This window comes from Pogona vitticeps, chromosome 1 (assembly GCF_051106095.1).
Source record: "Pogona vitticeps strain Pit_001003342236 chromosome 1, PviZW2.1, whole genome shotgun sequence".
Taxonomy (NCBI): domain Eukaryota; kingdom Metazoa; phylum Chordata; class Lepidosauria; order Squamata; family Agamidae; genus Pogona; species Pogona vitticeps.
In genome coordinates this window covers 177877581-177899404 of record NC_135783.1, presented here as the reverse complement: position 1 = coordinate 177899404, position 21824 = coordinate 177877581, and the positions used below count along the sequence as shown (strand labels likewise).

General features: G+C 39.5%; 1 protein-coding gene and 1 long non-coding RNA gene across 51 annotated transcripts in view; one reads left to right on the top strand and one right to left on the bottom strand.

The window, feature by feature from the left end:
• The window catches only part of MAP2 (microtubule associated protein 2), a 334548-nt gene that overhangs the window by 127336 nt on the left and 185388 nt on the right, over nt 1-21824 (top strand). For 16 of the 50 annotated variants that reach the window (XM_078379377.1, XM_078379352.1, XM_078379314.1 and 13 more), the window contains exon 5: nt 21259-21322. The exons of 16 other annotated variants lie outside the window; for them this stretch is intronic. The gene's annotated coding sequence lies outside the window, so the exon portion shown is untranslated. Of the gene's footprint in view, nt 1-19994; nt 20943-21258; nt 21323-21824 lie in introns of those variants that run through there. 18 more of the 50 variants (XM_078379388.1, XM_078379357.1, XM_078379401.1 and 15 more) reach the window with 6 other exon arrangements.
• The window catches only part of LOC144584085 (uncharacterized), a 231038-nt gene that overhangs the window by 192700 nt on the left and 16514 nt on the right, over nt 1-21824 (bottom strand). The window lies entirely within an intron of this gene.

The following is a 21824-nucleotide window of genomic DNA, read 5'->3' as shown; positions in this document are numbered from 1 at the left end:
TACTGCATCACCAGGTTTAGCTAGAATTTACCTTTAATATAGACATAGCTATGTCTATGTTATTGCATTAATTAAGCAAGTGATGTATCTCCTGAGCCAGACTGACATGTAGTATGCAGGGAAGGCAAATATTATCCCTTCACTCATCAGCAGAGACATACCTCTCATTCCCCTCTCTGTGCAGTGTTCAACAACAATAATAATGTGCAATCAAGTTGAAATCTTTTTCATGGTGACCCTGCCAGGGATTTTTGTGTCTAGAAGTATTCAGAGGTTGTTCATCACTCCCTTCTTTTGTTGTCAATCTGGGACTGTATAACTGGTCCAAGGCCATAAAGGAGGCAGGGCATGTAAACCCATCAGCCACACATGCTCCAGGTGCTCTCAGCTGGACCTTTTCTCAGGAGACAGAGTGGCAATTGAAACTCCCAACCCTTGACCCTTAGCCAGGCCTGCCAACCCATTCAGCTTTAGCTAACGTCGTACAGTATTTAGTGATTAAGGGCCTGATCCTACTGACACAAACCCCAGCTGTTGTACCGGGTTCTCCTTAAAAATCAGTACACGCGAGGCACATGTACGTGCAGACTACTTTGCCAGGGGAGGGAGTTTTCCAGAGGTTTGTTTATTTGGGGGTAGATATGGAATCGATTCCAAGGAGTCACATATGTGATTGTCCCTGTCGCTTTATTAAAAATTCCTGCTAAGTGATACAGGGCTATACTAGATGGCAGGAATAAAATAAAATAAAAGCACTCCCCCACGGATTGCCCACCTGCCCACCCCTGTCACCTGTCCTTGTGCCCTCACCCCAACCCCCCTCTTTCCCTTTCAATCCCTTTCCCTCTCACCCCCGTTCCCCTCTGTTTTCTCCCCAGCCGCATGATCTCACACTGCCTGCCGCTCATGACTAAACTTGTTTTGTCAGACAGTGTGGGCAGTGGTGGCCTCCTTCCACCTGGAGGATTCTCTGCGCAGCTTCTTCCAAACAGCTGGAGGGCCAACCCTCCGTGGATTGGCGCTGCACGAGAAAGCTGCCAGAAGCTGTGGCTCCAAACCCCCCAGCTGGGATTGTGAAGGGGGCCTCCTCTCAGCTGGGGGATTCAGTTCTGCTGGTTCTGTGACTTGCTAGGTTGCACCAATCAGCTGGTGGTCAGCCCTGCTGTGGGAAAGCAAGCAATGATTCAAAACCACGTGACTGTCATGTGGTTTTCTAGCTGCATACAGGGATGCAAATGAACGTTGTAGATTCAGCCTGGATTTAAAAAAACCAAAATGAAGCTGCCAGGGTGGGGTGGCAGCTTTTCTTTTACTCTCTCTAAAATTATATGGGAGGTGGAGTTTCATGGATATTATAGAAGCGAAGAGGAGAACTAAAGCACTCCACTCTGTAATCTGGTCCTGGATATAGGACATAAGTTATTACCTGTTTTTGAATGATTATAAAAAATCATGGTTATAGCCAGGTCCTGTTCCCTGAGGTTTTATGGCCGAAATCTAAGGTTGACAGTCGGCTCTTGTGATTCCACAGGACATATATTTGTAAACAATTGCCAAATAATATTTCCGGCAGTAGTTACATAAACAAATATTGTAAAAACAAAACACAAAATACTTACCTCTGCACTGACCCACTGAGTCCTTCAGAGGCAATGGGAACCCATATGTTGGGTCGGACACACACAATGAACACAAATGGTCTCTTTCTCCGGCACTACTTGCCCTGAGATTTGCCTGGAAACTCTGAGAACCATAACAGGCCAAGTGTTCAATAGGTGCCCTGAGACCTTGCAACCCCAAGCAGCATAAATTAAAATTAACACATCCTAAGATCCTCAACCTTATTTTTGAGTTTCCTGAGCAGTTGAATGATCTTCAGCAGCTCAGCCAAAGAGTTTCAGAGGCTTCAGTGCTCCGTTACAGATGGATTAGGTGTGTCCACTATCAAGCCTTTCGTGTTTTTTCATAGGAGGAAACCAGTATCAGCTGTTCCTCCTATGATAATATTTGATGTGCCCAATTAAACTAGCATTTGTTCAGTATGATTTGAAACCTGGCATAGGCTATGGAATTTAGCAGAAATAGGCCAATTTTGCAAAACAAAAAAAAAGTTTCAAAAAGAAATATTTTAGTCATTCGTATATTTCTTTGAAAGGGTAAATAGTGTTTTAGCTTTCATTACAACTATGAATCAAAAGCCAGCATGGCACATGGTAACACTGGGAGGGAAATCGTTCAAATGGCTTGGCTTGACAACATGGGTTCTCCTTTTAACAATAACAGCACATATATACACACACAATCTATTTTAAAAAATAAACAAGCAGAAGGTGAAGCTGTATGCAGCTTACACTTTTACCTCCCTTGGAAAATATAAGATCATGTTTTCCCCCGGCACCCATTATAACTCCTTCTTTCCTAATAGAAAATAATTATATTGTTTTTGCAATTCTCAGTAAAATCGCCTTTTCATTCCATAATGATATGTATGTTGAAAGGGTCTTAATAGTGTACTATTCCCAAACCTGGGGTTCCTCGAATGCTACCATCAGAATCATTTAATTTGAACACAACAGGGAACACTCTGAAACTTCTACTCATATAGAATTCTTTGAAATAACAAGGAAGCAAGATAAATAGTCACCAGCTGAGACAGAGAGGGAGAAAATGTTAGGGTAGCATTTGGGAGCATAGGAGCCTAGAAATCTCCCTAATACTGAATCAGACAGTGATCCCTAATCTGTCTAACACAGAATTGTTGTCAACACTGACCAGTAGTGTTTCTCCAGCAGTGTTTCTCCAACACTGATCAACAGGGTTCCAGGCAGACGTTTTCCCAGTCCTTTTTGCAGATGCAGGGGATTTGGGGATTGAATCTGGGATCTTTATGGGAAAGATATATGTATAGTTTATTGCTTTGTAGCCAATCAGGTTGTACGCAAGATCATAGATTAAGCCAATCTCATGTAAATACATATAAACTAGCATTGAAAGCATACATTAATAAAATAATAGTAATAAAATAATACAATAAGCACTATCAAGAAATGAATCAAGATGTGAGATTAACTTGAAGAATTTATGTATGGGAAAAGTATGCTCAATCCCTCAACTATGGCTCCAGTGCTTTTCAAGTTTCTTATTATTTATTTATTTATTTATTTATTTATTTATTTATTTAGTTAGTTAGTTAGTTAGTTAGTTAGTTAGTTAGTTAGTTAGTTAGTTAGTTTGTTTGTTTGTTCGTTTGTTCGTTCGTTCGTTCGTTCGTTCGTTCGTTCGTTCGTTCGTTCGTTCGTTCGTTCGTTCGTTCGTTCGTTCATTTGTTCCTGGCCTCCCTCGGAGTGGCCCTCTGGAGGAGCAAGGCCTGGGATGATCTATGTCTGAAGGGCACTGGGCAATTAAAGGTGTCTTCTGTGCATCTTTGAGGTCTTTTCTTTTCCTTGCCCTAATATTGCCTAACAGTGATTTGTTGCATGGGTTACTATATAATGTTTTGCTTGTCCCCGAGACTATGAAAGATACATATGTTGTCAATAGACGTGGGACCTATTAAGAAAGTCTGAGAATTGTCATTTTATGAGGGTCCTGAGAATTCAATTAAAGGTTACTGAACTTTTTATCAAACCATATAGAAGCTTCCGTATGAGGTTATTTGTTGTTGTTTAATTGTTAAGTCGTGTCCGACTCTTCGTGACCCCATGGACCAGAGCATGCCAGGCCCTCCTGTCCTCCACTGCCTCCCGGAGTTGGGTTAAATTCATGTTGGTTACTTCGCAGACACTGTCCATCCATCTCGTCCTCTGTTGTCCCCTTCTCCTCCTGCCTTCACACTTTCCCAACATCAGGGTCTTCTCCAGAGAGTCTTCTCTTCTCATGAGAATGGATAGGTTTGTTCTCCTTGCAGTCCTGGGGACTCTCAAGAGTCTCCTCCAGCACCATAATTCAAAAGTATCAATTCTTTGCCAGCCAGCCTTCTTTATGGTCCAGCTCTCGCTTCCATACATCACTACTGGAAAAACCATAGCTTTGACTATACGGACCTTTGTCAGCAAGGTGATGTCTCTGCTTTTTAAGATGCTGCCTAGGTTTGTCATTGCTTTCCTCCCAAGAAGCAGGCATCTTTTAATTTTCACCATGTGCAGTGATCATGGAGCCCAAGAAAGTAAAATCTGTCACTGCCTCCATATCTTCCCCTTCTATTTCACAGGAGGTGATGGGACCAGTGGCCATGATCTTTGTTTTTCTGATGTTGAACTTCAGACCATTTTTTGCACTCTCCTCTTTCACCCTCATTAAGAGGTTCTTTAAGTCCTCCTCACTTTCTGCCATCAGAGTGGTATCATCTGCATATTTGAGGTTGTCGATATTTCTTCCAGCAATCTTAATTCCAGCTTGGGATTCATCCAATCCAGCCTTTCACGTGATGTATTCTGCATATAAATCAGCAGGGAGACAATATACAGCCTTGTCGTACTTCTTTCCCAATTTTGAACTAATCAGTAGTTCCATATTCAGTTCTAACTGTTGCTTCCTGTCCCACATATAGATTTCTCAGGAGATAGATAAGGTGATCAGGCACTCCCATTCCTTTAAGAACTTGCCATAGTTTGTTGTGGTTACACAGTCAAAGGCTTTTATGTAGTCAATGAAGCAGAAATAGATGTTTTTCTGGAACTCTCTGGCTTTCTCCATAATCCAGCGCATGTTAGCAATTTGGTCTCTGGTTCCTCTGCCCATTTGAAATCCAGCCTGTATTTCTAGGAGTTCTCGGTCCACATACTGCTGAAGCCTAACTTGTAGGATTTTGAGCATAATGAACATTAAATCAATGTAAACTTCAAATGCAGAAACATCCTAACTCACATATAGCATCAATATAGTCCCGAGCTTACTTTTAATGGTATGTTAGAATGAACTGCAATGACGCTAAACCAAAACATCTCTCCTTTCAGATATTTAAATCAGTACTTTATTTACAAAGCTGATACCTTATTGCTAGAAATCTTGTTGTAAAATGCGGCAAATGAATTAATAAAACATAATTGCAGTGTTATATGGGCAGTATATAAGTTTAATAAAATAAATAATAAATAAATTAAGAAAATTATACTGTAACTGAACTAACGTGCAGCATGACTATTACACAGTATGTTTTTGATGTAAAAGGCAGATTACATTGTGAACCATTTCCTTGGTGTGGGATTTCATGAGATAACAAGTTTCATATAGAAGTAATTATGTTTGTTCCAGCTAATGAGATATGGTCACCTGGACCAAAAAGCTGAGCCAAAGGAGCATATGGATAAGTGAGTTTAGGAGGTGTTTAAAATATTTTTGGTAAAATGTAATTCAAAAATTTTGCAGTCTAAATTCAGTCCTGTGAAAAGTAGAATTCTGAAACTGTAATGATTGTGCAAATTGTGCAAAGTAGAATACTTTCTTTTATTTTTCATTTTAGTAGTTTACATAGATCATTTGTGATGGTGAGGGAAAGGTACAAATCTCTATTGTGTGGAGCAGTGGGATGCCAAGCGCCCCCAGCTACTGGCCATCTGAAAACCTGAGATTCTCAGACAGGCAAAATAATATTCCCAGTGCCACTACCTTTTAAAACTGTTCAAATTATTCCCTTGTCTGAAGCTTTTATGTCAGTTTTCGCTCTGATTTTGCTTCTTTTTTTTTGGCTCCAATGTAGGAAGAAGATAGTTGCCAAACATAGCCTCCAGATTCCAAAACAGGTTCTTCTAAGCTGCTGCTTTCAACCTTGTATTTTTCCCCCCGCGAGTAAGCAGCTTGTTCATGGGATAGTACCTTCTCAGACTTCTGTTTTCTGGCTTTTACTGTAGTCTGATTCTGGATTAGGATGTCTTCGTGAATTCTTCAAGAAATTGCCAGGTTTTAAATAACCATAAAAACAAGGAATGCAGAGAGTTCAAAGAAAGAAAGAAAGAAAGAAAGAAAGAAAGAAAGAAAGAAAGAAAGAAAGAAAGAAAGAAAGAAAGAAAGATAGATAGATAGATAGATAGATAGATAGATAGATAGATAGATAGATAGATAGATAGATAGATAGATAGATAGATAGATAGATAGATAGATAGATAGATAGATAGATAGATAGATAGATAGAAAAAATAAGTCACTACATTGCCACCTAGAGTGGGAGCTGTGTAAGTTTCCCTTCTGTGGGATGCTTCAACCCATGAATGATGTTCTCAGTTTTCTGTCTGTCTGTGCACCAGCTAGAATTAGCACAGCTGAGTAGCTTGTAGGAACTGGATGCAGTGTAGCATTCCATTCATGTCTGCATTGACAGAAGTATAGTTTCCAAATCACATGAATTATTAGTTGCTCTCTATTTGGCACTAGTTAGTCCTCATCTTGAGTATTGTGTCCAGTTCTGGACACTGCACTTCAAGAAGAATGCTGACAAATTGGAACAAGTTCAGAGGAGGGCAGCAAGGATGATCAGGGGGCTGGAAACCAAGCCCTATGAGGAAAGACTGAAAGATCTGGAGATGTATATCCTTGAGAAGAGAAGACTGAGGGAAGATAGGATAGCACTCTTCAAATACTTGAAAGGTTGTCATACAGAGGAGGAGAAAGATCTCTTTTCAATTATGCAAGACACATAATAATAGGCTCATGTTACAGGAAGCCAGGTTTCGATTAAATATCAGGAAAAACTTCCTAACTGTTAGAGCAGTACAGCAATGGAACCAATTATCTTGGGAGATGGTGAGTATTCCAGTGCTGGAAGCATTCAATAGAAAATTAGACATCCATCTGTCAAATATACTTTAACTTGGATTACTTTATTTATTTATTTATTTATTTATTTATTTATTTATTTATTTATTTATTTATTTATTTATTTATTTATTTATTTATTTATTTAACTTTTATGTCGCCCACACTACCCAAAGGTCTCTGGGCAGGCGGCTTACAACAATTTGAATACAATAAAAAGATAAAAAGATAAAACAATTGAAATACAATTAAAAATACAATTACTGAGGTGGGGATTTGGATATGATCACCTTCCAACACTGTTATGTCGTGATTATATGATCCATGCCCTGACCAAACAAAGCCCAACCAGGCATCATTATTCAATGTCTTAGTTTCCTTTTAAATTAGTAGCACTTGAATATGTATTTGATGAGTGTGTGCATGCATGCATGCACAAGTATTGTTTCTATATATGCTTCTGATGTTGTAGAGTTTTGAATTGTTAAATTCCTCTAGCTGTCTAGCAGAAATACAGGGATTCACGGAGAAGAATAGCTTCAAGTTCCCCAGAGAAGTCCATCTCATTTCTAATTAAGTGGCACTTACAGTCCCAATGACTCACTCTGAATCATTTGTAAGAAAGACTAAAAGGTTTCATTACTTACAGTTAGTTGAACAGATCAAACAGTAAACTGCCAAACACGACTGCTTTCAACAAAAAATTTCAACAGACTCACTGCTTTCAACAGACTGAAGAGAGAGCAAAAGCACTGAGAGGAGCAGTGAAACTCTCTTTGAATTCACAGCACATAAGTACATATGTCTGTAAGCACATAATAGCTTTTGTGTCATGTTTTGCTTTCTGAATATTGTCCAGTAGCCGCTAATAAGCTGTCTTTACATGACACCCTAAGTAGAGTATAGTTTCTCGTTTTTGCTTTATGCTTGTTCAGGATACCTCAGGATTTTTCCATAGTTGAAGAATAAGGCTATCTGGAACACAAATGATGCATCCATGTAATGTGCAGAGAAAAGAGAAGAGGGAGAAACTGGGAGTTGAAAAGGAGGGAGGAGATTACTGCAGATTACTCCTATTGATGCGTCAGAGATATACCTGAGTGGTACTTGAAGTTGTGTCATGAAATCAGGACTCTCAAGGTCAAAGCCCAGAACACTCTGAGTTACTGGGACTGTGATGTTACCTGTCTCTCATTTCAGGCTTCCTGTCCCCCTCCTCCCCCAAAGTGTAAGTGAAATCCTCAGAGTAGCTGGGGAAGAAATAGGTTTTTTTCCCCAGGAATAGCATATGTCTTGCTACACCTGCTATAATGCAAAGTTTTTGAGGGCAGATTGGTCTTGAAGTGGCAACAAGGAGTCATTAGCTTTACAAAAGACCAGCTTCATTTTTTAATGCTGCTCTAACTGTCTGCATTTTTGGCTCTACTTCTGTTTGGCAGGGGAGACTGAGTATGATGACTGCACTATCAATTTTACCACCATACCACTAGGCAAGTGGAATAAGAGAGGGAAGTAGGAAAGAGAGCAAAGAAGAATATGGGGACAGAGAGAGGTGTGGGCAGTATGGGTCATCATAAAAGATTTCTGTAAGGAAAAAAAATATTGGGTTCAGAGAAACCAGGGTGGGAACCGAAAGAAATCTCCTCAAGAGACAGTATGGTTTCCCTTTGTGTGTGTGTGTGTGTGTGTGTGTGTGTGTGTGTGTGTGTGTGTGTGTGTGTTTATCGTGAATTATTCATATTATGCATTGGATGGATAAGATTTGGTATGGACTGGAAGGTCACGCAAAAATGCACAACTCTCAGTTGCAAATTAACAAGCGGAAAGGTATTGTCCTGATTAATTGCTAGGATGTCAGTAGTTTCTTTGTGTCTGAGTTTTTTTTAAGCACAAGGCATCAAGGAGGAGTGGGCAAAGTACGGTCTATAGTGCAACTGGTCTTTTTGGGGGTCATTGCCCCCCCATCATTCAGGCAAGTAGATGACTTTTCTTTCAAAAAAGGATGATGGGTTGATCAAGTAGGGTTAAGGCACAGTTGGCTCTTAGAGATCTTTTTAGGCATGTGGAATGGGCAAGAAAGAGCGGGTTGCACTGGTTGCCCAAGGTCATGGAGCTAACAGATACATTACATGCCCTGGACTTTCTGGAAATTGCCAATGAGAAGGAGGCCTAGTATCTGGGAGGTAGTCATTGCAGATGGCTGTCCCCCATTCTTTGTGCTCTGAACTTGGATGTGCAGGTGGAATCATCTGGGTGTGTTTGTGTCAAACCTGTTTGATTTGAGCAACTGTGTTGCAACCATACGGAAGTGTTCTCTAGCCAGCACTTCGAAGTAGGATTGTGGCTGCCAAGTCAGAACTGCAGTGGTTTCTCTGGCAACACCAATAATTTTTTTGTGGAAAATGTTTTGGTCAGGAAAAGCTACTGTATGAAGAGCATTGCTTGCTATTGCAAATACCCATGTAGTCACCTCAAACAAAGTAATCTATTGCCAAAAATACAGAGAGCCACCGATGCTCTTCCATGGGATAGCCAAAGAACCATGTGAGTTAAACTGAGTGGTCTTCATTCCTTTTGTTATCTCCTTTATCACCCTCAAATTACTTTTTTTGACAGCACTATGGCATTAATTGATCTGGCCTGTTCCTCTTTGCTCTTCCTTACTGACCTTCACCCTATAAATTAAGCTTGGAGAAAGAGAATTAAGGAGGGGAACGGAGGGAATAATTTATGCTGATGAGATATTCTGAAGAAACAGTGCAGTGTGAATGGCTTTACTGGTGAAAGAGTCCTGAAATGAAAAGAAAGGAGTAGTCCGGATGTGTTATCAATAGCTAGGCGGAGGAAGAAGAAAAGTCTCCAGATGCTGAAATCTGCTGACAGTGCAAATCTGCTGACATCATTTGGGCCGTACAGTCAAGTTCAAAGGAAATGAGCAGTCCAGTTTGGAAAAGCAGAGCTTGAAGGACCTATTGACGACATGAGATGGGTAGATAAGATACCTATCTGTTAGCTCTCTGTAAGGAAAAATGAGAATGTGAGGGGAAAATAAGGAGGCCTTTAGGCCACTGAAAAATTCCAGAATTATTTCTGAAGCTTGCTGGGCTTTCTTTTGTGTTTCTCGAATCCGCTAAGATTAACTATTCTAGCTGAGACCATTTCTTGCTCTCCTGCTCTCATTGCTGTTTTTTTTTCCTAATGTGTGATCTGTCTAAGTAACCATAGAGATGGGTAATAACGGTGGCTTCTGCCTTAATCTTCCTCTCACAGCAGTAAAATATGTTTTCCCACAGACATAATACAGCAGGATACTTGTGTGTTTCAATGCCCTCAGCTGTTAAATTTTGGCAGAAAATTGGAAAGGTTTATAGCAGGGAATGGTAGAACCTTAAGATTTATAAATAGTGTAAAATGTAGAGCAGCTATAAAAGGAGCATGGGCTATACCACATTTAATAAATTATTATGAAGCTTTCGAGTAGCCTTGGCTGTTAAACTTGTACAAAATAATATCCCTGACTGGACTCAAATGGAGGGAGCTGAGGATATCTATGTTGTTGACTCTTACTAATACATACATAGCTAATTGGCCAATAAATAGGGCTAAAATACAGAATACCTTTACTAGTGAATTAATTCATATGTGGCATAAATATATGACTGTCCTGGCTCCTCCCATTTCTGTATTATGCCCTTTTCTGGAACATCCTAATTTAAATTTCAAGATAAGGGTGCACAATGGAAATACTGGAAATAAATAGGTATTTGTAGGATTATATATTTATTTATTTATAAGAGGAAAATGAATTTCAATTTGACAGTCCAAAGAAAAAAACTACTCAAATAAAAAGTAATTGGCTCCAATTAAATTAAGGAAAACATTTTGCAACCAAATTTTATAATACCTCAGGTTCTGTTAAGGTACTTGGAATATTCGAAATGCTAGATAGCTTAATGGTTTAGATATCTGCAGAGCCAGAGATGAGGAGCTCATTTTCTCACTGTGCCTTTCTGATGGGGGCTGAGCTCTATGATCCATAGGGCCCCTTCCAGCCCTATAGTTCTAAGATGACGATGGTGATTGTGTAGATGATTTTAATAAAAAGATTAATCTCTGCAGTTTATAAAAACATTGTTAATAAGGAGTATGCTAATTATATGAGAGATAAGACAGTTTGGGAAAGAAACCTAAATATGAATACATAAGAAGAATCTTGGGCAAAAATATGGACTACGCAGTCTCATAAATTGATATTGGTGAAGTCTAGGAAAATGGTATTAAAATCAATTCCTATATGGCATCTGTGTCCTATAAAACTTCATAAAATTAATAAATGGATACCAACTCCATGTTGGAAAAATTGTGGTTCCAAAGGATTATTGGAACATATACACAGTCATGTGAAAAACAAAGTATACTTTCTTTGAATTCCATAGTTTTCAGGATCAGGACATAATAAAAATAATCTAGTCCTTAGCAGATCTGAAAATTAGGTAAACACAACCTCAGCTGAACAACAACACATGACATATTACACTGTGTCATGATTTCTTTTATAAAAATAAAGCCAAAATGAAGAAATCATGTGTGAAAAACAAAGCACACCCTTATAGCTTCCATAGGAATTAAAAGGCTAAGTAGCAGCCTTGAGTAATTGATTATCAGGAAGTGTGACCACCTCTATAAAAGCCAAAGTTGTAGCAGTTTGTTGGTCTGGAGCATTCAGGTGTGTGTTAACACAATGCCAAGGGTGAAACACATCGACAATGTTTGTAGAGAAGTAATTGTTACTGCCCATCAATCTGGGAAGGGTTATAAGGCCATTTACCAAATAATTTAAAGTCCATCACTCTACAGTGAGGAAGATTGTTCACAAGTGGAAAACATTCAAGACAGTTGCCAAGTAAGGGTGGTGATTTGGGCTTAATTTGCAGCCACGGGACCTGGGCACCTTGAAGCCATTGAGTTGACCATGAACAGCTCAGTATACCAAAGCATTCTAGAGTCAAATGTAAGGCCATCTGTCCAACAGTTAAAGCTTGCCCAAAATTGTATCATGTGAAAGGACAATTATTCCAAGCATGTCAGCAAATCTACAACAGAGTAGCTGGAAAAAAAAATCAAGGTGTTTTAATGGCCCGGTCAAAGTCTAAACCTGAATTTGAATGAAATGCTGTGGCAGTATCTTATGAGAGCTGTGCATGAACAAATGCCCGCAAATCTCAATGAACTGAAGCAACCTTGTAAAGAAGAGTGGACCAAAATTTCTGCACAATGATGTGACAGACTGATAAAAATTGTACAGAAACTGATTATTTAAAGTTATTGTTGCTAAAGGTGGTTCTAAAGGAATTGAATCATAAGGTGTACTTTTACACATGGCTTCTCCATTTTGGCTTTATTTTTGTAAAATAATTTATGACATGGTGTAATATGACATATGTTGTTCCACTGAGGGCCAGATCATTTTTACTATGCCCTCAAATATAAAACCATAAAATTCAAAAAATGATGTACTTTCTTTTTCACATGACTATAGATCTTCTGTCTGAAGGTAAAATCATTCTTGCATAATGCAATAGAGTAGTTTGGCAAGTTAGTGCAAAAAGAGATATTCCCTAATGAAACTTTACTATTATGCTCATTATTTATCAGAGATGACGAGAATTCATTTGATAAAGAGTTAGTTGTGATTCTTGTAGATTCTGCAAGAATTGAAATTGCCAGAACATGGAAAAATGCCAAACGTCTTTCCTTCTGAAGATATTTGAATAAAATATGGGAAATAGCACTAATGGAAAAAATAATGGAACTAAAACTAATGGAAAAAAACCAACTCATCTTAGACTGTTTATACGAGAAATGAAAGAAAATAATTTCATTAAAATTTGGCACCTTTTGTTACTTTTTGGCTGGAATTAAATGGGGAGGAAGATATTTTGAGAAGTCAGCTGGAAAATTGGTCAGTTATCTATTGAACTTGATAGAGTAAATGTATTAAAGGACTATAGGAATTGATTGTGTTATTTGTACTAATAAATATATTGCCGAGTATGTGACTGTATTTGTAATTGGATTATAAAATAAAATTAAAACCTGCATAAAAAATCTGTAGCTTCCATCAAGAGATAGAAAGTAAAAGTAAATATATACTGGGATGTGTTATTTTTAGGAATGTCCGTATCTACCATTAGAGTTGTCAGGTAAATTAACTCTATGTTAGGAGTCCATTTCATTCTGAGACAACAAAACATAAAATCTCCTTAATATTATTATAATTTGTCAAATTTCCAGAGAAGGAACTGGTTGTCTTTGTACAGGTTTGTAACACTGGTGAATAGATCGAAACCATAGGTATAGTGGGGATTAGAGATGGGCAACAATCAGAAAAAGGGTGATTCATTTTAATTCGTGATTTGTCTACGCAAATGAATTACAAATTTATGATTTTTTCTGACAGATTGATGAATCAAATTGCCAATTCTTTTTCTAAATTTAAAGCCCTATAAAACAGCCCCCCAGGCACCTAGAGACACCAAATTCATAGAGATGTTTGGTGAAGATTTGGTTTCAGACATCCAAGGTATACATCCACAAAGTGGATTCCCCCAGGAAATTGCCCTTTAGCAGCTGGCTTGGGGAAACCTAACCTTGACCAAAATTGGGTGGTGTAGTAGAAAAGAGTCAGAGGAAGCTTCCCTGGAAGGACAGATCCTGAAGCTGAGGCTCCAGTACTTTGGCCATCTCATGAGAAGAAAAGAGTCCTTGGAAAAAACCTTGATGTTAGGAAGGTGTGATGGCAAGAGGAGAAGGGGACGACCGAGGATGAGATGGCTGGACAGTGTCTGCGAAGCAACCAACATGAACCTGACACAACTCCGGGAGGCAGTAGAAGACAGGAGGGCCTGGCGTGCTCTGGTCCATGGGGTCACGAAGAGTCGGACACGACTAAACGACTAAACACAAGCTTCCCTGCAATGTTGATGTCTCTAGGTGCTGAGGGGGCTGTTTCATAGTCAAATGAATCAACAAATCAAAAATTGCTAAAAATTCATTGATTCGTATTCATTGAAGGCATAGATTCGTATGAATACAAATCAATGTTAGTGAGTTTTGAACAAATTTGGTGATTCATTTTTATTTCGTGTCCCTCTCTTGTAGAGATGCTCAGTAAGAGTCCATGTTGATGTTGTACGATCCAGCAGAGTCTGGGAGATTGTAAAGCACCTGGTGGCAGAATAAGAAAATGGAGGTTGAAATTTGATGTGGTGGATTACACATTGTGAAAGAGCTAAGGAATTCACAGAACGCCATGCAGGAAATTTGGCTGTTCAAATATGGGTTAGTTGTTTGATTCCTAACTACTGTAGCATTTCTGTTATATCAGATCTTTGAAACAGACAAATTAAGACCAAGAGTTGGTTTGCTGTTTATTGAAAGTTGACCAAAATGAAAATGAAGTCACATTGAAATAAGTAAATCGTTAAAGTAGCACAACATTTTTCCTTCCCCTCCCTCCTTTTTTTTGGTTTCCCTTTCCCCCTTTGACCTTGCGAACATGCTGAGACAGACTACCTTAGCTACTTCCTTCAGAATTTAAATTTGCATAAAAATTGGCACATGCGGTTGTTAGGTCTCAGGTCTTTAAACACAACATTGGCTGAAATCCTGTTGCTTAGCATAGTAACTCAGAGTAGGTCCATTGAATCAGTGGGACTTACAGAGTACTGTAGTTCATCCACTAAACTCTCAATGACTTGATGGCTCTACTTTAGTTACAATTTACTGTGCTAAGTACTGTAACAGGATTTCAGCCACAATATCTGCACTGACAGGGGATTGGGCTCTAGGCTTTACACATTAACAGTTTTTAAAAAAATATTAACTTTCTACACTCAGCTTTTTTTTCTTAGTTTTTAAATTTTCCTTCTCATCCCATCCTGTTTTCCATTTTTTAACTTTCCTCTGCAATATGCTTTTCCTCAGCAATGCTGGACAAAAAAGGGGGTGTAAAAGAAGACTTTTTTTGGTTCATGTCCTGTACAACATGCAGCCCCACAACTTTTTCTTTGCTTCATGACTTAGGTGATTAAGCCACCTCTGTCTGTTTTTCTGGTCAGTAGGTGGCTGCTGTGGAGGTTGGCTTTGTTGTTGTTTGGATCAGGAAACCCCACCCCCCTTACCCCATGTCTCCTTTATGCTCCTGCTCCAAAATTGTTCTTCTTTGTCCTTTGTGTGCTGTGAATTCCTACGGCAGAGCAGAGGTTAGTGCAGGGAGCGGGACTTGATGTTCTTCATCAAGTGGTAGGCCTGTTTGCCTCAGCCTGCTGTAATATGAAGTGTGTTATACATTCAGTCTTTGTTGTTGTTATGTATTGCCAAGTCGCAACTGACTTATAATGATCCTAATAGGGCTTTTGAGGTAAGTAATGTACTAAAGGAGTAGTTTTACCAGTTCCACATCCCTAGTGAGCTTCCATAGCTGAGCAGGGAATTGAACCCAGGACTCCCTGGGTCATCGTCTGTCACTCTATCCATCACACCACACTGGGTATCCCTTTGTTTTTTCAGCCCATTTTTTCCTACCATGGATGAATAGCTGGAGTAAGTGCAAGGAGTGGTAGAGGCCACATATCTTTTTCCCCAGGACAAAAGTGTGAAGGGTGTGGCCACTTTTCAGAATAGTTTGGCTGGATATCTGTTAATTTTAATAGCATTGCTTAAGGTCTTAGCACAGGAGGAGGATCTGAAAGCTCCTTCTAGTTGGCTCCACTTTCCTTGGCTCTGCCTCTGGTAATTCTTTATTTCCAACTTCCATTGACTGCCTGCTCTCTTCCTGACTTCCCAAACCCCCCCAGGAGGCACCACCTGCCTCTGTTGTGAAGCATTTTGCAGAATCCTGGCAGTGCCAAGAGCTGTAAGAACTGCATTACTTCACAGTTTTTGCTGTCCAATATGATTTTTTAAAAAAACAAGGAACTTGCTCTTTTACTGTTATCTAATTGCTATATCGCTGGCATTGTTGCTCTGTGCTCTTTAATTTATTTTTTTTCCAAAATCTTTTATTCCTTTTATCAGTTTTTGTCATTCCAGCAACTTTTGAGACCATTTGATGGAAAAAGCAATCTAAAAGTAGAAATTGAAATCAATTTCATTTTTAAAAATAACTTATTCCCAGCTTTCTCTTTCCAGTTTCTCATTTTTCTTAATTCTAGTTTAGCCTCTGGAGTAACTCTCTCATCTCCCCAACCTGTTGTGTTCAGCTTGCAATCTGAAATGAAGTGTGGGTGAATGAAAGGAGTGCTTCTTAACATGGAATCTTTTACATTTGTAAGCTTAACATAGGGCCTTATCATGGAATAGGCATCTGCCTTCCTTTCAGAATCTGATGCAAATAATTCCAGCCTTTCCAGATACTCATGGTCCACACATGTTGCTTTAAAGGTCTAGTTAAATCCTGATTTTTGAAAAGAAGGAATCAAGTTCTTACTGAAACCAAACTCCTCTGTGTCTGTAGCATCTGGAACTCAAATAACCAAGGAGGAATTGGGCATTTAGTTGGGATCCTGTAAAGAACTTAATGCAGCTCTCCGCAGTCCTAGTAAATCATTTGACATCATTGCTTACCAGCTGCTAGATACATTGCCTGTGTTGACCCAGATTCAATCTGTTATCCCTAGTAACTGATAAATCATTCTCAGTGATGTCACTGTCTAGTAATAATTTGAAGGGCAGCTCATACATAGGCTGTTCCCTTCCTTCTTGTATCCATCCTATCAGAGGCTGGGCACCATCATGACTACTCTGACATTAGATACACCAGCTCTAAACAGAGATGTTCTGTTGCATCCAAACCCCTTACCAAGGTCTTTTAGCCAGTACATTCTTCTTCCCTCCCCTTCCCCATTTATAGTATTTGGCCACAAATGCTCGGCTGTGTAGCTTTTATGGCCAGTTGAGCATTATTCCATTGCCAGTGCCAAAACTTGAGAGTACGTTAGGAAGCTTCGTAATGTCACAGGGATGGGTACATGTGATGTCACAAAGAGATGGCAGGCACTGACTGGGAAGGACGGGTTTCTTTCAGGCTTTGCGTTGTTTCTGGCAGAGCATGTGTAAGAAGAAGGCTCCCAAGTTGCAACACTTGTGCTCCACTCCCTATCTTGCTGCAAATGACCAAAAGTTAACATACCAAAAATCTAGAATTGATGGGCACGGACTGAGGAGAGTGCCAGTGGTACATGAATTTGGGGAAGTCGTGCCATTTGAAACAACACACATAGAAACAGAAACATGTGCACTCACAAGTCGTTCACCCTGATGCTGGCTGGAGATGGATGTCCAGGCTTTAAAGCCATCAAACACATGCAAATCAAATCTTTTCCAGCACAGCTTGTACTCATATTTGTTTCTCTATCTGCAGATCCTGGAGAAGCACAACAATTCCTTGATTTCCGCTAGTGCCTTAAGACACCATACTGTCACTATCTTTATTTCTGTCAGATAAATGGGCCAGCCTAGAGATAGAATCCTAAATACAGCAGCAGTGGATTCCTCTTCCCTCTGTGTGTTGGATCATTCTCAACCACCCACTTGGTCTGACAAGCAAAATTTCCAAGTTTCTGTAAAATAGGGTGGAGACAGGTGGTTGGACAGCTTGGCGAATTACCATTTAGCTGAAGAAATAGCAATTGTGAGTTCAATTCCCCAGTGTGCCTCCCACAAGAAGAGCCAGCCTGTGTGGCCTTGGGCAAACCATATGGTCCCAGGGCATCCCCAGAAGGAGGGAAATATAAACCACTTCCGAGTAGTGTACTTCATCATAGAAAACTTTGGAAGGGATCACAATAAATGGGCATTGACTTGCAGAAAATAGTCAAAGGGAAAAGATCTGATGAACGTCTCAGGGGACAAATGAGCAGAGCATCTAAAAGCTGCCAAATCTTTCACCTTACTGGGAAATAGCACCAATGTCGAGCCTCTGCCCTAAGATTCTGAACTACTTCATTTGATTTATTTATTTAAAATATTTTTACCCCACCTTTCTCCTTAAAAGGACCCAACATGGCTTGAAATCAAGTACAATATGTACTTGATTTAAAGGCTATGAAATTTATTTATTTATTTATTTTATTTATACCCTGCCTATCTGGTCGATATGACCACTCTAGGCAGCTTTCACATTTAGTGAAAGCCTTTCTGTTCCCAATTGGAAACCAAACTATACCTTTCACTAAATGTATACAGAGCAACTAGAGTTATGTAGGTTTGGGGATCTTTTTCAGGGCTATCTCCCAGCCCTCTTGGCAAATGTTTTGTCTATCCTGCTCTTAGCTTTTCTCCTGAAATTAAGGCTGCAGGCACACCAGAGAAATGATCCCCACATCTAACGATAGTTTCCATACCTCTGGTGTTGTGCATTGCCGTCACGTGGTGTACATACCTGGATATGTTTTAATGTTACTTATCCATTTTCTTCCATTTGAATGATTATTTGAATCAATTTGTAAAAAAGTTTTCTAGAAGGGCAGCAGAGTGGCTGCCTTCCTGGGGGAATTTGCTTCGAAAAAGTATTTATAGGGTCATACACATATGCTGTACCTCTAAGGAATAAATCGAAACACCACTAGGACAAAAAATAAATAAAATAAAATAGAAGCCTCCTGGCAAGGAGGAATTGAACCACAGTTACACTGTTGGCCGGTAAAATAAACCGCTTATGTCCTTGCATTGTGTGACCGCAAATTTATGCTATGATCTAACTTTGTCGTAAGTAAGGAACAATTCCGTTCTGTGATCATGTCCTAATACAAGACTGTGACTATATAGGGGAGGAACATTGGGTTAAACTGGACTGCTTTGCAGATTTTACACCATGTCCCTGGCAGTTTCTATGGCTAAAATTGCTGCAGTCATTTGCAGCAGTAAGATAAATGACACCATTTCAAAAATCCACACAACACATTTCCTAGTCAGGTCAATTTTCAGTGGGTTCATAGCCCTATCCAGTTAATGCCATTCCCCCCCCCCCCATCTTTCCTCTTCCCTTCTTCTTTCCCTTTTATGTAGATGTATCCCGTTCATGTCTCTACAATTTTGACCTGTTGATTTTCTCTTTTTTGGAAGTAACACAGCGCTAGTTCTGAGTCTGGCTCTCAAGACTAGTTAGGATGGATCTGGATGTAATGTATGCACATGAGTGCTGCTGAAGAGTCAGTGAACTATCAAGTTCTGGTTCTCTTTCAGAAACATAACTTGCAATTCACCTGTATTGCATTATTATGGATTTCTCTGTCGTAACCCAACGTTATGTACTAAGGTACATGGAAATATGCAAGCTTCTGACTCAGGAGACAGTTAGGTTGCATTCCTTGTTATGGAAAGGTTTGGGACAACTAGAAACATGACTTCTGTTTAGAAAATGGATGTCGCTAATGATAAATAATGAGTTACTTGTAGGTCTTTTCCCCAGTAACTAGGATATAACTATGTTGCCTTATGATTGTCATTTAATGGGAAACCATTTCACAGTTTTTGTGAAGTAACAATATTAATTACTTCATAGCTGCACAAGTATTATCTCACTGGATGGTCGAGGAGGAACATCACATGGTTCAAGCACTGCTCTGTTGACTTAAAAATATTCAAATGGTTTTAAAATAACTATAAGAAATTATTTTAGCTATTTTTGAGAAAAATCTATTGTTTCCTTTTTAAAAAAAGCAGCAACTACCATAACTAATTACTTTTAAGGAAATGTTGGTCTGTAACTAACAATTTCTTTTAAAAAGTAATTTTTGAAGCTGATCTACTGCTTTTCTGTCTTCTCAGAACATCTCACCTGAATGTTTGCATTACTTGTAACATATTTGTGCAGCTTAATTGTATGCCCGTTTGCTCACGATCAAGGCCCTTTCCGTAAGGACGACTCTTACTTCCAAATATGTTCTTTGAGGCTTGCAGGGCATTAATTGTCTCCATCATCTCTCTTTGCTTCTTCAAAGTCAAGGATCCTAGCTTAACAGAAAATAAAATAATGTTCACAAAACATCTTCCAGTAAGCTGACAATTATTCATCTGTATTTTTGAGACTCGCTATTCATGGGATTCTGGCTGCAGTCCTATGAACAATTACAGTTAGGAGTTAGTCATTATTGAACTCATGAAATTTACAATAGAGGATATATGAGTAAACATGCGTAGGATGGGGCAGCAGTTATAAAGAAAGGGGTCAGTAACATTTAGATGGCATTCAAGCACAATCTGTTGTCCTCTGGTCTGTATGAATGATTCAGTAGGACAGCTTTTGTAGCTAAACCTTTGAAGTTGTCACTCAGTTGTGTATTTTTTTAAACTGCATACATAGCAGGTTTCTGTTAATGTTTCTAATCCGCAGTGGTGGGGTTTGTGGCTAATTTAATCCATTTGTATCTTCAGCAGTGATAGTAAACATTGACTTATGAGATGTTGAAATGTGTGACAGCTTTTACTTGTAGTATGATATTTTTCCTTCAAGCATGCTCATGCTTGAGGAAACAGTCTCGTATTTTGTTGTGAGTTGAGAAAAGGGGGGGAAATTGTTTGGTATGTATGAAAGAAAATAAGTGGCAACCAAAAACAACAAAGAAGATAACAGGCTACATGACAAACATCTTCAGGAGAGGTATTGATAAATGGGCATTAAACATACAGGGGTGTGCAGTTATCTGTGAGTGCCTTTGGCCGGGACACAAAAGGAAATGAGTGGATGACATTCCTAGGATTAGAGGCCTGATTACCGAGGATGTTGTTGTGGTGAGGTTGCAATTAAAATGCTTGTCAGGCGCGCAATACCAGGAGCCGTTTTGGAAGGCTGCTTCAGCGGAGGCAAGTGGAAGCAGCATCCTATTGCAAGTGAGTGATGGCGGAGCTGGTTGCCTTGCCATCATTCTGGAAAATTCTGCGGCCAGCGAGCTCCCTCTCTGTCTTCCACTCGGCCTCTTTTCCTTTTCACCACTGCGGGGACTTCATTTAATTTGCAGTTTTCCTCTTCCCCGACACACATACGGAAGCTACAAGCAGGGTGGCGGGCAGACTGTGTCTGTCTGGCTCTGGAGATCAACGGCAAGCTCACGGATATTAATTCTCTGGGAGGATGATTATGCTGCAGTTACTTAAGGAAATGCCTTTGTGGTATTGCAGCACAGGAGCTGGTAATGATCCCCCCCCTTTGTTTTACCATCAAGCTTGCCGTGACTGCCTTTTTAAATACCTGCAATATGCTGGTAGTCTCCAGGATTCTTTTCTGCTGTAAATTAGGGGCAGATTTTGCAAAGATTGAGTGAAGTCGGGCTCTGTATGTAAGGCATTGCAGCCTACATATGTTTATGTTGCCTTATGTTTGGGGATATCTTGCAAAATTTTCTGCATGGAATTTTTTTTCAAGTAACTGTTTTGGGAGTGCATAGATATGGGGGGAAGAAAGACCTTTCCAGAGTAATAATTACAATGTGGGGGGTTATTTTACAGATTCTCCAGCCTTTTCTTTCTAACGTGACACACTCCTTGGGTTTCACTTGGTTGCAGACAAAAGGTAAGGTTTGCTGTATGTTTTTTTTACCCATCCATATTCACAAAGGGGGAGTAAGTATTTCATCTGCAGGTGATATTTTGCATATGACATTTCATTCCATCCTGCTGTACAGTATTATAGCTTTCTTTGGGTATAATGTCTTGGCTGTGGAATGGCATTGTGGAAGTCCATTGTGATGGCTGCATTCTGAGAAGGAAAAAAAATCTAGTTGATGTGCAGAGATCGTTTCAGATAAGCTCAGTCATTTCAGGCACGGCACGAAAGAAAAGCCTTAACATTACTGTATCACCTGTCAGAGGTGCAGAAATAAACACACCTCCAACAAAGCGGGGTGGGGGAGGAAGCCCGTAGCTTTCTCGTGAACTATTAAAAAGAATAGATTTCTGAATTATCAAATTCTTGTTGATTGAAAATCTGTGTAAAGAGGTGGGTGAGAGGATTAAATACCCTGAATCATTCCACTAGGTAGAGACTGCTGCAGAAAGAAGGTTGTGATTTTTCA